General features: G+C 38.8%; 1 protein-coding gene across 4 annotated transcripts in view; it reads right to left on the bottom strand.

Annotated features, from left to right (window-relative positions):
• Nucleotides 1-17791, bottom strand: part of ITGBL1 (integrin subunit beta like 1) — a 297260-nt gene that overhangs the window by 250493 nt on the left and 28976 nt on the right. The gene's annotated exons all lie outside the window — the stretch shown is intronic.

The following is a 17791-nucleotide window of genomic DNA, read 5'->3' as shown; positions in this document are numbered from 1 at the left end:
TTGCTGTGCTTTATGGGATTTGTAACATACATTTACACTAAGAGCATTTGGAAGGTGCCATAAAGTGGCATATTGGATATATTTCAGTGCAGTGTTCTTTAACTCATAAGACATTAAGTCTATATTTAGGAAATTAAGGATTTTTGTGAAGGGACATGAAAATTTTTAAACAAGTAAAAATACATCCAGAAGTTAATACATAAGAGAGTTCATATCAATCTCATAAAAATGAATTCCCTAAACATAGACCTGATGTCTTATGATGTCAATATAATTTACTATGTAATTGATTAATATGGTTATACTTAAAATAAAAATAAAATGTATTTATTTCCAAATTAAATTTAAATGTCAGATGTTTATGATCATGTCAATAAATTAATTTCACGGAATATTTGAATATCCCTTCTAAATCCTACTGATGGTATTACTGCTGTGAGCTCCTCACTCACTCCCACCATGCAAAGCAGAGATATCTGGCTTGGGCCTGTGGCTCCTTTTGCCCAGTGATGTTTGGATATAAAGTGCACGTTATTGGTTCAGAGTCAAAGATTTAAGAGATCTCAAGTATTTCGTCTCACTTTCTAGTGCTCCTGTGATCCACAATACCGAAAACGTAGCTTGGGTAGCATAAAAATAACGTGCAGCAGAATGCAGCCAGCCTTCAGCCTGAAGTCCAGGCTTGCCTAGCTGAGTTGTAGCTCATTTGCACACCCAAGAGTGAGAAATATATATACATATATATACACACACACACACATACATACATACACACACACACACACACACATATATTTGTGTTGCCTTTCTGTAAGCCACTAAATGTTGTGGTGGTCTGTAATGAAGCATTCTTGAAGCAATAACAACAAAGACCTAAGAGAAAATCTTACAGAAAATCAGATACTATTCCTGCCCTTGAGGAGTATATAATTTAATCATAGTGACATGGGAATGGCCTGATAATACTGATAACAAAAAGAAGTTGCTGTTGAGGATTTACTACCTGCAAGGGAGTTTTCTCAATAATAACACTATGATAAGAGGAAACAGAGGCACAAGCAAATCAACTAACTTCCCAAAATCGAGCCAGTTTTGGAACCCATATAGTCTTTCTCCTTCAATCTCCTCAGCATTCTCCCTCTCACACTTTCACATATGAAAATGACGTTTAATTATGGTATATTAATAATGCATGTGATAATTCAAAATTCAGAAAAGAGATTTAATACTTCTTGGGGCATTTGTTAGCCAGTGTCACTGTGCTAAATGGTGTAACTTAATAACAAAGTGACTGATTGCACAGTTTTTATTTCAGACAACATGTGATCTTAAACATTTTATTTAATCTTTTTGAGGCTCATGCTTTTATCTTTAGAATGGTAAGATGATTTATCCTGCTATTTGTTTATTGGGAGAATTTAACACCATACAAGAAGGATGTAGCAATTCTAAATAAATGTTAGCTGTATTATCATTACCTTATTTCAAATTAAGAATAAGCATATAGGATGATTATAATTAAATAGATTTTTAAGGGCACCCCATAGAATGTTGTCCTACTAGAAAAGGAATTTTTTTCCAGACTATTGCTATTCTCTTCTAAACACCACCCCCCCATCCCTCCCACACACACCTCATTCATTAGTTGTTCTTCAAAGTCATGGCTCTCTTGCTAGGTTGCCTAGTTGACTTTCATATAAAGGGCAGCAGAGACTATTATGGTTTTTGATAACTATACACCCAGAGGGTAAATGTTGAGATGCACACAAATATCATTATTTCATTGTGCTTTAACAGACTGTGTGCATATAGTTGGGGAATTAAAGACAAACACCACGTCTACTTTATAAAATAGTAATGCATAGGCAGGAGAATCACTGGAACCCAGGAGGTGGAGTTTGCAGTGAGCCGAGATCGCGCCACTGCACTCCAGCCTGGGTGACAGAGCGAGACTCCATCTCAAAAAAAAAAAAAATTAAATTAAAAAAAGGAATAAAATAGTAATGCCTATATTATAATACCTTTCAAGCACTGGACATGCATTAAATAATTATTTATGGATATGAAAGTTTTTAAATCCTCAAGGAAAGCAGAGCTTCCAAGGTTAGCTAAGGTAACAGAATATTTCGTTTTAGCAGTCAACTGTAAGAAAACAAATTCTTTCCACCCTCTTATCAAATCTACAGTAACTGGAGATTCAGCTCCTGTTGCCGTCTGATGGCTGAAATCTCACAGCTAATGAGGCTAGGTCTGATCATAAGATTTCCCTGTTCTTCTCTAGACATCCTTTTGGAGATGTTTAATAAGTGCCTTTTGAATTTAACTGAACTGAGGCTCAGAGAAGTTATGTGATTTGTGCAAGATCACACAGGCAGCAACAATAGCGGAGAAAGATCAAACAGCTTTGTTTTTTAATTCCAATTCCCAAGCATTTTCCAGAGCATTCTGCCTCTGCATTTTCATCCTACCCAAACCTGCCTGCTTAGTTTTCCCAAGGAAAAGATTGTTAAATTCAGTAAAGACTGTACTATCTTTCAATAAAAGATCAGCGCATTGCCACTCATAGGTCTTAAAATTCAACATCTGTTTTTGTGGTGTTTTTTGTTTTTGTTTTTTTATAGATGGATAGATGGAGTTTCACTCTTGTCACCCAGGCTGGAGTACAATGGTGTGATCTCAGCTCACTGCAACCTCCAGCTCCCAGTTTCAAGCAATTATCCTGTCTCGGCCTCCCAAGTAGCTGGGATTACAGGTGCCCGCCACCATGCCCAGCTAATTTTTGTATTTTTAGTAGAGACAGGGTTACACCCATGTTGGCCAGGCTGGTCTCGAACTCGTGACCTCAGGTGATCCACCTGCCTTGGCTTCCCTAAGTGCTGGGACTACAGGCATGAGCCACAGCGCCTGGCAACAACTGGTGTATTAGCAGGGATATTTGAAATATTGAAAGACCACAATATCCAGAATCCCAGGTAGGCAGGATGTCCCCATAAGCCTTCATATTATGACCCACGGTCCACCCATTCATTTCCAAGATGGAAAGTGAACCTACATGATGATCCATTCAAAACTGTTCAGCTTTCTGTAAATGCCTTTCTTCTCTCTCTTTGCAGTATTGTTGGCTCACATAGCTTTGATCTCAAAAAGGCTATACATATATTAAAACCTGCATGTGTTTAAATTTTTGGAGCTCACTTTATGAAATGTAATGTTATAAGAACAAAAGAGAATCTCTGATGTGACTTATTCGTAATAGCCAAAATATGTAATACACAAAATAATGTAAGGTAATGCCCAAGGAAATAACAAATATGTAGATTCAACTGTCCTACCTACCTTTTCTTTCACTTTTATAGACAAGAAAAATTAGGTTATGGAGGAGTTCCTTCAAAGGCTGACTCAGGAGGATCCTTCTTATTTGGATATGGTTGATGTTAAGTGCAATCTCTCTAAAAACTTCAACTACAGCTGAGAAAATGCTCATTATCAGTACAACAAGTAATTTTGTCCCAGTAATTTCGGCTATCTCACTTTCTTTAACATGAGATGCATAACGGGTTCTTTTGCCCAGTACTTTCTTACGATTTGAGCTTTTACATGCACTCTCTAAGACAAAAATAAGCATCAAAATCTACTTTTCCAAAAAGAAGTTATATTTTTAAATGTAAATAAAGTTTCTGAAAATTATGCTTTTCTTTCAGTACTCCAAAATTCATGAAGAAATTATCCCTACATATGTGCTTTTAGGATAATTTTACTATAACGCTGAAGAAAACCCTTCTATTGATTTGGGGTGGGAGGAATTTCTCCTCAGGCTTACTTAGCACAATAGTTGCAGGATAATTGTTTTAACTATCTCTTAAAAGTTATTATAAAAAGTGAATGAATTCATATGTATGAAAATATTTTCCAGCATACTATACTCAAATATAGGTAGATACTACTCTTACTCATGTGTATTACTAATGTAGCATTAATTTCAAGGCTTAAAATTATCCGAACAGGCAACTGAGAGAAGTCTCTCCAGTACATAGTTAACAAATCAAATATTTTCTTTCTTGAAGCAAATGAATTATTTCCATGTCAAGACAGCTCTTAGAGCTCATATAACTAATGGTGTTGCCCAGGAAAGAAAAGAAAATAGTCTATAACTTGTCTTTTGTATTTTGGAGAGGAAACTGCTTAAATGGCCAAGTCACTTTGTTTATAAAAATAACTAGTTTTGTCTAACTATTTTGCTCAGCAGAAAATGATAGCTTTGAAAAAGCAGTAATGAACAATTAGGAAATGCATTTACCACATTTTCATTTTCTGATTTTGGCTCCTTACTCTACCCCATTGACTAAGTCATGAATTTACAGTTAATACCTTGCCACAAGAGAAGTTTTTAAGCAATGCCAAAACTCATTGACCTCTTTTTTAAAAAAAATTTTAGCCTACCTTTCCCTAGGAAGTTTCCAGATAAAATAACAGAACAGGAAACTAGAGTGGGTAGGTATTCACTTTGAATAAATCGGTGTTTGAACTAGTGACTATGTACAAACAATTACAACGATAGGGCTCTTGGTACAGGGACTGATTTTATCGTATAACCTAAGAGTGGGGTTGTACAAGGTCAAGTCAGTAAGCACCCTTATAAAAGTCTTATTTTTCTTTTCTCTTTATAAAGCCCTCATTCTTCTACCCAGCCTTAAGTAAGATGATTTAGAGTAGACAGAAGAATGACTTCTATTACAAAATATAGTTTCTTATTTGCCAGGAAATGTGATTCTTGGAAAGACAAAGCACTCCTTTTCCAAAGAAAATGAGATTTGCAACCCCCATGCAGCTCTCTATCTTTATCAATTTAGAAGTTATTAGAAAATAGCTTGAGAATTTACCCACGTAGAGTCCCAAAAACGCCCTGGTAAATTCCCCTGATACTCTCAGTCAGGCTGTACCAGACTTTTCCACCTTCTTAGATGTGACTCTTGCCTTTAAATCTCAGACCAGGTTTGGAAGCTAAATTTCCCAAAGGACAAAGGCTTCAATATACCCGTCCCACTGATGTGAGGTTTCCCTTTGCCAAGGTCAGCTAGTAGACCCACTGCTATGATACAAATATTGACCCATATTTTGGAACCTAATCCCCAACGTGACAGTATTAAGAAGGTGGGTGGGCCTGTAGGAGGTGATTAGGTCATGAGCACTCCAGGCTCATTAGTGGGATTAGTGCCCTTATAAAAGAGGCTTGGGGGAGTCTGTTTACCCCTTCCAACATGTGAGGATACAGGTGCCATCCAGGAAGCTGAAAATGAGCCCTCACCATACACTGAATCTGTTGGCACCTTGATTCTAGACTTCCCAGCCTCCAGAACTGTGAGCATTAAATTTGTCCTGTTTCTAAATTACTCAGTCTAGGGTATCTTGTTACAGCAGCCTGAATGGACTAAACCATCTACCCTGCAACAAATTCTAAAGGAGTCCTTCGGGTTGACATAAAAGGACACTAGACAGTAATTCAAAACCATACAAAGCAGAGTTCCAGGAAAGATCGATCTGTACTGTTGACTCAGAACTGTGCTAAATACCTATTTTTTGTGCTAAATATGTTTGTTTTTGGTTTCCAGAAAAATATGTGAGATGGTGCTAGTATTCAGAATATTCAGCATATTTGTAAACATAAGAAAACACATGAAATCATGAAAAATGTGTTTGGTGTAGACTGTATTAAGTGACAGTGATGTTAAGATCTAACTAGAGAGATAGGAGCATACAGGGTGAGAAAGAGGAAGCAGGGTCAGCATGCCATTAAAGAGGAATCAGATTCTAGAATGTCTTAATGGCCAAGTAGATTAGAAGCCAAAGCTTAGATTTGATACCTATAGTATATACCCTCAATGTGTGTTCATGAAGTGAATCAAAGCAGGGGTACAGAATAAGTGGCCAGTATAAATGGTTAGAATGATCTTTGAAGTGAATTTGAAAAGCACGGATACTTGACAAAATGTCACTTACGGTGATTCACCAAGTGGTGGTATACAGGATAGACAGAAGGGAAGACAGCCTGAATGAAGCCTGAGGTGTGATAAGAACTTTACTATTATTAATATTCCTTGTCAAGGGAAATGAAGGCTAAGCTAAGGCACTAGCAATAGAACTAAATTCAGCAGAAAATTAAGTAAAAACATTAGCAATATTGGCAGGACATGAGAGCAAATGAAAAGGATGAGTCAAAGTTGGCCATAGTTTAGTTGGATGACTAAGAGGATCCCCTCCCCTCCAAGTTTTCTTGGCCTTTCTGACTCCACGTCTTCATTTTGGTTGGCTTGTCAACTGTTTATCAGTAACATCACTACCTCTGCTCTTAAAGTTATAAGTGTCTTTATCCTCTACGCTCTACAGTTACCACTATCCTCAATTATTAATCTTTTCAGATGCCTTTACCTAAATATTTATTCCATAGCCATAATGGTAATTTAAATAAGCTGAATCTCATTTATTCACTGAACATATATTTACTGAGCCCCTACAAACTGCCAATTACTCATTGCAGGGATCCTCAACCTCATACCTTCCCTTCAAAAAAGTCAGAAGTATTATACCAAATATAAATGGGTGACTGTTATTTGCCAAGATCACATAGTAGATAAGTGGAAAAGTGGATAATAGGGCCTGTTTCTCCTGTCTCCTAATCCAGTTATCTTTCCACTGATGCAAGCTGCTTCTTAAGGCAGAGGGTCTTAAATCCAGACAAATCTAAAGCTGATTTATCACATTATTTTATTTCCTTTTTTCTTCCTTCTGAGATGTGACTACAAAATTCACAGTAATTTAGCAAAGAATAGCATATCTGTTAATAGATACCAGAATTTATTATTAGAAGCAAAATAATACAAGCAGCTATTATTGCCTCAAAGATAGAGAAAATTTATCATAGTTTTATATTTTTAAGACTATGTCTTTCAGAGGACAGCTATAAGAGAATCCTGAGTGATTTTTGTCTCCAACCCTAGACTCAAGAATTTCCAGTGAAACCTAATTTTGGTGACATTTCCAAATACTCCACAAAAATGTATATAGCATTAAAATATATTAGTCATAAGAATGTCACTATTATTTATTTTGAAAAAAGAAAAGAAACTGTTTTCTCTTTTCTATCTTTGCACAGTTTTAGTATAACAATATGAGGACCATTTACCAACTATTAACTGTAATTCGAATGTGACTTGAATAGCCTAAAAGCATTTAGTTAACTCCATAGTGAAAAAAGAATCCAATTATGAATCACCCAAATGATACGTCATTGTTTTCATAGCATTCATTAAACAGAGAAAGACACAAAAGTATTCCCCAATGAGATATTGATTTCTAGCAGGTTTACACATGTGGCATCAATCCCAAGCAACCTTTATATCAAGAGTGTCAGCATTACAGAAATTTGAAAGTGGACTTGACTTCGATCTGCAGGTAGCGGTCTACCAGAAAAGGGCTTACACATGTATGTCCCTGTGTATAACATTTAGACTCACACATATATACAAACACACATATATATGTATGTTTGTGCACATACTTACATATTCACATATGTATGGCATATGTGTATAAAATTAGGGTATCAAATATGTATGTATACATAAATATGTGTATATATATTGTTTGTATAGGCAATCAAAATATATACATATACCAAATATAAATGGGTGAAATATATATATTTTGATTGCCTATACAAGCATAAATAATATATAGGAGGATATATAAACATATGCATATATATATATATATATAGAGAGAGAGAGAGAGAGAGAGAGAGAGAGACCCTCTCTGGGTCTTCTATGTATACATATACATAATAAACCAGAATGTAAAAAACTACATATATACATACGGACACATGCATATATGTCTGTGTCCTTAATATCTGAGTACATCAACACTTGGGGTACAAGCCAAGACTTTAGAGGCCATGGATGGGCAAAAAATGAGATGACAGAAATAATAACTAAACTCCTTGTGAAAAATGAACATTATTTGAAAGTGAAATAAAAAAAAGAAATGTGATGAGAAGGAGGGGATCAAACAGGATAAAGAAGAGAGGCTGAAGTACATAACAAAGCATTGGGAGTTTTAAGAATGGGTCAGGCATGGTGGCTCATGCCTGTAATCCCAGCACTTTGGGAGGCTGAGGCAGGTGGATCGCCTGAGGTCAGGAGTTTCAGACCAGCCTGGCCAACCCAGTCTCTACTAAAAATACAAAAATTAGCCAGGCGTGATGGTGGGTGCCTGTAGTCCCTGCTACTCAGGAGGCTGAGGCAGGAGAATCGTTTGAATCCGGGGGGTGGAGGTTGCAGTGAGCTGAGATCACACCACTGCACTCCAGTCTGGGTGACACAGCGAGAATCTGTCTCGGAAAAAAAAAAAAGAACTAGAATGACTCCTGTTCAATCTTTAGTAGTTTGCATTCTTATGATTAAATAATACACAACCCAATGTCTCCAGAACATTCAGTAATGTTTATTACATATTTTAATAATCTGTGAGTTATTTTGATTTTGTTTTTTTATTGTGTTGCTTTCTGCAGTTTTGCAACTGAAGAAGCAGTTTCTGGGATCAACCTATTTGGGATCAGCGATTTAGAGGAGATCAAGGAACATCCTAGAAATACAGGCATCTCAGTGGAGGGAAGAGTCAGAAGCAGAATTGCACTTACAGAGTAAGCCCTGGGAGTGTGCAGACATCTAAAGGTTTCCAGCAGAGAAAAAGAATGAAAATTCCAAATTCAAGGACTAATTATACAGTTCTGAGGGTAGGGTTCTGGAGCATTCCATTAGATCAATTATGATCATATAAATCAGGGTACAGATTTCAGGGACAGGAACACAAAAGGCAGGTTCTGAGACAAAGACACATACAAGACTCAGACGGCTGGCAGTGCGGTGAGTTGGGGCATGATACAGTAAGCTCTCAGATTCCTCATGCTGGCCAGGGCTGAGGGCACACCCAGCCCTGGCACTATAGAGTAGGCAAGCTTGTTGGGATAGAATAGTTCAAAGACTACCAGAGTAATTCTAAGACATGAATTTAGTAATGGAGGAAGATATAACATGGAAAGAAAATTGCTTATTTGAAAATAAATATCTTAGGACCAGGAATTACGCTAGGGTAGGAGAGGGGTAGGAGAGGGGTGCCTAGCATATTTAAGCATAATAACTCCAGTGATTTATTAATCACTCATATGTGTTTGGCACTGTCATTATCCCTATTTGGTCTTATTATTGCCCTCTTTTCAACCATAAGGAAACAGAGGTTGTAACCTCTTGGGTAACCTCCCTGTAGCTCCACAGTGGGCAAGTGACAATGTCAGGAACTGAATGCAGGCAACTGTTGGGCTTAAGTCCCTCTCTTCATGCTTTAGAAAGACACTTAGTGTTCTTTATCAGAAATGATATGGAAAAGGCCAGGTGCCATGGCTCACGCTTGTAATCCCAGCACTTTGGGAGGCCAAGGCAGGTGGATCACCTGAGGTCAAAAGTTAGAGACCAGCCTGGCCAACATGGTGAAGCCCTGTCTCTACTAAACATACAAAAATTAGCCAGGTGTGGGGGCGCATGCCTACAGTCCCAGCTACTCAGGAGGCTGAGGCAGGAGTATCACTTGACCCCGGGAGGTGGAGGTTGCAGTGAGCTGAGATTGCTCCACTGCACTCCAGCCTCGGCAACACAGCGAGACTCCAACTCAAAAAAAAAAAAAATAATATGGAAAAGACGGGCCAGAGCAATTAGATCATGTAGATAACCTCGGAAAAGAAGGAAAAGACTCAGCCCTTGCATCCTCGATGGAGCATACCAACAGCCAGATATGAATGGAGTTCGAACCTCTCCCTTGCCATTCACACATACAGAGTGCCCTGCACTTTATAGGAGGGTGACTATGCTGAGAAGACTATGGGCCTTCAAAGATAGCCATACCCTTGCTCCTGAAACCTGTAAATATGTCACCTTACGTGGCAAAAGTGACTTTGCTGATGTGATGAAGTTTATGAGTCTTGGATGGGAAGGTTATCCTGGATTATCTGGGTTCAGTCTAGTTAAAATGACCTTAAAAGTGGAGTATGTTTTCCAACGGTGGTAAGAAGGGATGTGATGATGGAAGAGGCTCCGGGAGACAGCAGTGTGAGAAAGGTCTCACAACCTGTTTCCAGTTTTGAGATTTGGGAGTGGGGTACTTGTAAGGACCCAAAAGTAGCTTCTAGAAGACAAGAGGGACCCCAACTGACAGCCAGCAAGGAACTGGGGACCACAGTCTTACAACTACACAGAACTAAATTATCTCAACACCAATAACCAGGAAACGGATTCTCTCCTAGAGTCTTCAGAAAAGAACAGAGGCTATCAACACCTTGGCCCTGGAAGTCCCATGTCAGGGGACCTTGAGACCTACAGAACTCTAGAAAAGACATCTAAGCTGTTTAAGCCTCAAGGTTTATGGTAATTTGTTGTAGCAGCAATAGAAAAATAATACAAGGGCAGGATATGAAGCTTGGCAAAATGTCTCATCTCACTTCATAACTTTGCAGACAGGGAATTCCCCCAAAGAATGATAACGGGGCTCTCTGCTCCCAGGGAATTTTTTATTTTATTTTTTTGAGACAGGGTCTAATTCTCTCACCTATGCTGGAGTGCAGTGGCCTGATCATAGCTCACTGCAGCCTCAATCTCCCATGCTCAAATGAGCCTCCTGTCTTAGCCTCCTGATAGCTGGCACTACAGTCACCCACCACTGTGTCTGGCAATTTTTAAAAAATTTTTATTAGGGAGCAGGTCTCACTATGCTGCCCAGGCTGGTCTCAAACCACTGGGCTTCAAGGATCCTCCCACCTCAACTTCCCAAAGTGCTAGGATTACAGGTGATGTGAGCCACTACACCCAGCCCCTCCTAGGGCATTGATCACCTACCTCAAGAACATGAACATGGTGAGTCACAAGGTCAGATGTAACAATATGTATCTGAGGCTCAGAGAGCTGAGCAGCTTTTGTGGGGGTTTATGATATCAAGAACATGCGATGTCAGTTTTAGCATTGTGTTTCAAAATATATTGAAGACTCTGAGAACCTTATGAGGGAGGTTTATGTTTTGCAAATTTAAAATTTGTAATACAAATAAATTTGTTTCCATATGTTCCTTTCCTTTCTCATTCTGGGGAAACTTTACATAGAAGATAACTCCTGAATTTCTCACATTTATACTATTTTATCTAAATACCACAATGCTATAAATATGTTCCTCTAGATCATCAAGGTGCAGGGATGACCTAGTCCAGGGCAAGGTATGTCTGTCTCTGTGTGGTATAGTTTGGATGTGTGTCCCCTCCAAATCTCATGTTGAAATGTGATCCCCAATCTTGTAGGTGGAATCAAGTGGGAGGTGTTTGGGTTATGGGGGTGGATCCCTCATGAATGGCTTGGTGCCCTCCCCAAGGTCATGAATGAGTTCTCTATTTGTTCACAGGAGAGCTGGTTGCTTAAAAGAATGTGGTGCCCCTCCCTCTATCTCTTGCTCCTTCTCTTGCCATGTGACATGCCAGTCCCTCCTCACTTTCCATAAGTAAAGGCTTCCTGAGGCCTCACCAGAAGCCTAGCACATGCTGGTGCCTTGCTTGTACAGCCTGCAAAACTGTAAGCCGAATAAACCTCTTTCCTTTACAACCTACCCAGTCTCAGGTATTCTTTTACAGCAACACAAAACAGACTAAGAAAACATGGTAGAGCTGCAGAGCCCTGTCCAAATAAAGCAGTACAATTGAGGAAAATTGCTGTGCATGTTTGGCACTTGCTTTCAGAATGAAAACATTTAACTTTTATACGTCACTCGGGCTAAGACAATATGCATTTATCGAACACAGATGAATGTAAGAAAGTAGAGCTCCCGAAAAATGGCTTACATGCAGTGGGTGAGCTAATGGGGAACTCCTGAATGTGTTTCCAAAAACTACAAGCGATGTGAAGACTATGAAGAAAATACAGGAAAGAGGCAATGTGAAAGCCAGTCTGTCTGTTACAGACATTTATTTACTGGTGAAGGGGATTCAAGGCAGATAATATTCTTATGTGCTTGGTGCCTCTGACTCAGAGACATGGAAGGGCTATTTTGGGAAAGAAAGGGGGCGGTAAATCCAAGATGGGCTAGACGGAGGTGAAGGAGTGGGCAAGGAAGACAGATGAGGATTGAAGGAAGGGAGAGAAGATGAAAAATAGAAAAAGACTCGTAAAGAAAAAGCCTGAGTAAATCCACAAGTAGGCTTGGAGGGAGATCGTTCAACAATCTAAGAAAAATGCAACTGGAAGGGAAAGGCAAGTCGAACAGTCCTCAGGCAGCCTCAAGAGCCAGGAAGTCCAGTTCTCATGAATAACCACATATAATTCCCATACTACTTACTTCATAGTATAAAAGTCAAATACCTTCAAGAAAAAAAATTACTAATTTTTACATATTAAAAATGTTACAATGTATTCTAATTATTTTAATTGTTATACTGTTAATATTTGTACACAAAAATCAATGTTTATAAGAATGGCTTATATTTATTTTTTATATTTATTTATTATTTATTTGAAACAGGGCCTCCCTCTGTTGCTCAGGCTGCAGTGCGGTGGCATGATCATGGCTCACTGCAACCTATGCCTCCTGGGCTCAAGCCATCCTCCCCTCTCAGCCTCCCTAGTAGCTGGGACTACAGGTGTGCACCATGCCCAGCTAATTTTTGTATCTTTTGTGGAGACAGGGTTTCACCATGTTCCCCAGGCTGGTCTCAAACTCCTGAGATCAAGCCATCCCACCTACCTCAGCCTCCCAAAGTGCTGGGATTACAGGTGTGAGCCACCACACCCAGCTAAGGATGGCTTATAGTCTGAATAAATGTAGAAGTATATAAAGGATATGAATATTAAATAAATTTATACATACATACATAAAATCATGCTCAATGTCACACAGAATAGAAGGTTCTTCATATCCATAAGGATACTGTTGCAGAAAAAGGCACTAAATATCAGGTAAATTACAAACCTGGCTCAAGATTAACAACACAAACAAGTTAACCCACGTTAACAATTCAGACAAGATTCCCATCTGGCCCCAAACATGGTGGCCAATGAAATCAGAATCTCTTTCTGCTAGCATTAATTTTTCATTTTATATCAATTCCACTTAAAAATGAGAGTTCTTTTAAAAGAACTTTAAGTCATGGATTTGGTTAACTGGTTCTTTCCTGTGATTTCTTGATTCCATCAGTTCCATCACACTTCTGATCTCGCAGACTTAAAAACCAGCATGAGTTTTAATTCATCTTACTCATCCTTGGACACTAATTCATATTGATTTTACTTTTAAATGGACTTTAAAAAAATAATAATTCTGTTCTTATTGCCTCTCCCATGGAGTTCCTCCCCATTGGTTCTCTACTTTAACTTGCCATGCTTTTGGGCACCATACAGTCGGCCCTCCATATCTGTGGGCTCCTCATTGGCAGATTAAAACTATTCAGAAAATAAAAAAGTGTAGTACAAAATAATACAACTAACATACAGTATAACAACTATTTACATAGCATTTACGTTGCATGAGGTATTATATGTAATCAAGAGATGATTTAAAGTTTACTGGAGGATGTGTATAGGTTACATGCAAATACTACACCATTTTATATGAGAGACTGGAACATCCTTGGTATCCACTGGTGGGAGAGGCTCCCTAGAACTAATTCCCAGCAGATACCAAGGAATGACTGTATTTCTTTCCATAAATCAGAGCACTAATGATCACTCCTATATTTGGACTCTTAATAGCTCTTATATGCTGTTTAATCAAGAACAAACTCTCTACAATATGATCAACTGTAATTCTCAACATATCTTTTATTACTTTCCTTACAGCTCTAAGATCCAGCCAAGCCAACCCTTGTAGCCCTATTTTCCAAACATCCACATGTTTTTCTGCTTCTACACTTTTGCTTAAGATTTTCCTTACTCAGAATTCCAACAGTCCACTTTTTGGATTAAAAAATCTCCCAGTACTCAAGTGCTTATGTCAAATGCTACCTCTTTCTCAAGAACTTTTAACCATAATATATAACCCCTGGCTCAATGGAGCCCTCATAAAAATTTGTACAAATGATATTTTGCATTACATTATAGATATCTGGTATTTCTCTGTGTCTCCCTACTCAATGGTAAGCTGCCTTCTATCCCTCATCTTTACACTCCCTTCAACAGGACAGAGCCTAGAAAATATGCAGTGCTTCACAAGTGTTGCTAAATTGAATTCAATTAGCTCTTCCTAAATTACTAAAACTGAAACTCTTTAAGTGACATACTTCAACAGCAATTTCAAAAGATTTCTAAGAAAACAATACATTATTTAAGTGTCATTGTAGCTGGTCATGGGGTCAACCAGGAATGCTTTAGAAATATCAACTGAAAGTTTCTTTCCATGCAATCAAACATTTTGCCATTCTTTCTTTTTTTCTTTCTTTTTTTGTGATGGAGTGTCGTTCTGTCACCCAGGCTGGAGTGCAGTGGCGCAATCTTGGCTCACTGCAACCTCTGCCTCCTGGGTTCAAGCAATTCTCCTGCCTCAGCCTCCCGAGTAGCTGGTACTACAAGGCGCACACCATCACACCCAGCTGATTTTTGTATATTTAGTAGAGACAGGGTTTCACCATTCTACCAAAATTATTTTACCCCTTAATAGACCATCACATCCATAGGAACACTCACTTGGCTGGATCTTTATGCTATAAACGTCTGTGGAAGATGCATGTGCCACGAACAAGTGGACACTGGAAGAAACAGACTTCTAATGGCGGGAACCTAATCACTTTCAACCAGCGCAAACTATAATAAGTATGTTTCTTATGATTCACAGTATAATAATCCCAATGGACTTAACTTTAAAAGGGCATAGTGTATCTAATACAGCTGCCCTGAGGCTGGGCCAAAATAGTTATCCCTACTTGACTTTTTGGGCCTTGAATCAGTAACAGACCCAGAGTACATGAAGAGAAGTAAATTGCTCTCACTGCATTAAATGCCCAACAAACACTGGGCCAGCTATCTATCTACCCATCTGTCATCTCCATCCACCCATCCTTCCATCCATACTAGCCCACTTGTTATGCATCACTGTAATAATATTATGTATATATACATTTTAATATGTACTGAGCACTTACTTCATGTCAGACACTAGTCTAAGTATTTTACATATGTTAAACCTTACAACAGTTCTATAAGTTAGGTACTGTTATTCCCATTTTACAGATGAAGAAATCAAGGCTCAGAATGTTTAAGTAACTGCCCAAGTTCATACAGCTATTAAGTAATAGGACTAGGATTTGAATCCTGGAAATTGTCTCCCAGAGTCCACACTTTTTTTTTGAGACAGGGTTTCATTCTTGTTTCCTAGGCTAGAGTCCAACGGCATCATCTCAGTTCACTGCAACCTCTGCCTCCCGGGTTCAAGCGATTCTCCTGCCTCAGCCTTCCAAGTAGCTGGGATTACAGGCACATGCCACCAAGCCCAGCTAATTTTTGTGTTTTTTAGTAGGGATGGTGTTTCACCATGTTCTCCAGGCTAGTCTTGAATCCTGACCTCAGGTAATCCACCTGCTTCAGGCTTCCAAAGTGCTAGGATTATAGGCATGAACCACCACACCCAGCCCAGAGCCCACACTTTTAATCACTCCATGATATAGTACTATAAGAGAAGGATTTTGTTTTCTTCTTAGAAGTTGGAGAGGTCTCCGAAAGTTACTCTATTTCTGGAAAGGACCTACAGGAACTTTCATGGAGGTAAAAGCACAGGTGCACATAAACATAGGAAACCTGCTATATTTCCATATAACAGTGATAAAATTGGAACTATTTCTTAAAAATAAAACTGAGAAGCTAAATTTGAAGCATGGAATACATCGACGAGCTCGCAAGGCAGCCCTATGTGCTACTTGTAGGGATCTCTGCATGGGCCCCACAAACGTGGTCAGGGCATTTGTGGGGACAGATTCTGCTCAAGGCCCTGTAGAGTAAGTTTCGATGGGCATCAGTCAGCAAGATAAGAATTAAAAATGAACTTCATTATTCCATTCAGTCTTAAAATAAAGAGAAGCATTTCATCTTCTACAGAAATGCGTGCTTAACCAAACAAAACCATGCTTGACTCAGTCCTGCATTTTGTATCAAGAAGGAAGGAATGCAGTGACTAAGATGCTATGAGTAAACAACAAATCATTTTCTATGGAAGGGAAAAAAGAACGCTGTCTACCACAGCATTCCTTCTGCATAGTTTCTCGGAGAAAAGCACCAGCCTAGGTTCTTCAACAGGGAAAGTGAATCTGATGACACTCACAACTTTCACCAGTTAAAGGCTGCATCTTACCTCTTACTTCTCTAGTAAAACAACAAGAGAAAAAGCCCTGGAAAATTTGTTCAAAATTCATGATATTGAAGAGGGCTTGCCAGAGGCCATAGGTCAGAGAAGCCAAGTAACAGTCAAATTTGGAATGAAATATTAGGCGGTAACTTAGCTTTCATTCCAAAGGGCTACCCTTAATAATACTGCAGCTTGTAGGACTGCGAAGTTAAATAACAAGTTGTGGCATCCAATATTTTATTTTTATTTTATTTATTAATTTATTTATTGAGAAGAAGTCTCGCTCTGTCGCCCAGGCTGGAGTGCAGTGGCATGATCTTGGCTCTCTGCAACCTCTGCCTCCCAGGTTCAAGCAATTCTGCCTCGGCCTCCCAAGTAGCTAGGATTACAGGCACATGCCACTACGCCCAGCTAATTTTTGTATTTTTAGTAGAGACTGGGTTTCAGCAAATTGGCAAGGCTGGTCTTGAACTCCTGACCTCAAGTGATTCACCTGCCTCGGCCTCCCAAAGTGCTGGGATTACAGGTGTGAGCCACCCCACCCAGCATTCAGTATTTTTAAAGAGTCGATCCACAGCCTTCACAGGGAAAACAAATCAAGTAGATGCACCTGCGCCCCTCCAAATTTCTTCTATGACTATTTTTTGCATTGCCAAGCAGCCTGCATATTAAGTAACCTAACTTATACACTACTGGGCCCAGGATCCAAGAAAAAAATATTTTGCTATAAACTCATTCTTGATCTTTCTATGTTAGTGTTGGCTGTCTTATTATTCTTAGCTACATTGAGGGTAAAATAAGTGGCTAGTTTTTCCTACAAATTTGCCAAACCCTGGCTGGAATGCATTGTGTTGTGCTTTCACTAATGGAGTTCTGTGTCACTCACAAGGCACTAATTGAAGCTCTTGGCCTTAAGTAAAATGACACAGGTAAAGAGGTTAAGGGTGTTCTCTGGGAAGGAATTTTTTGACCCTTTCCAATATCAGAACCTGAATCACTCCTTAAAAATGTGCAAGGGAAATGAATGTATTTTCACTCCACCCTTAGAAAACACCAAGTTTCATTGCAACTCAAAAATTCAAGCAGCTAGAACAATGCAAGAACAGTCATTCTAAGTAAATATGTGCCTGTTTACTTTTTTCCTTGTTACAGTTTTCTGATATGCACTCCTGCCTGTGAACTATATTCTAATGATGAGAGGGCAAATCAGGCTTCAAAGACAAAACCTGCCTCCCTAGAATGGAGGAAAATAATACATTCCCGCTCCCACTGTTTCCTAGGTAAAATAAAATACAGGCCTAAGATCTACAAATATTATCATTAACATTCTTGATAGGGATAGGAGAACCCAGTAAAATAACTCCATTTGTGAGGACATTGG

The sequence above is a fragment of the Pan troglodytes genome, chromosome 14 (genome assembly GCF_028858775.2).
Source record: "Pan troglodytes isolate AG18354 chromosome 14, NHGRI_mPanTro3-v2.0_pri, whole genome shotgun sequence".
Taxonomy (NCBI): domain Eukaryota; kingdom Metazoa; phylum Chordata; class Mammalia; order Primates; family Hominidae; genus Pan; species Pan troglodytes.
Note: the sequence above shows the minus strand (reverse complement) of the source record. Positions and strands in the feature narration are given on the sequence as shown.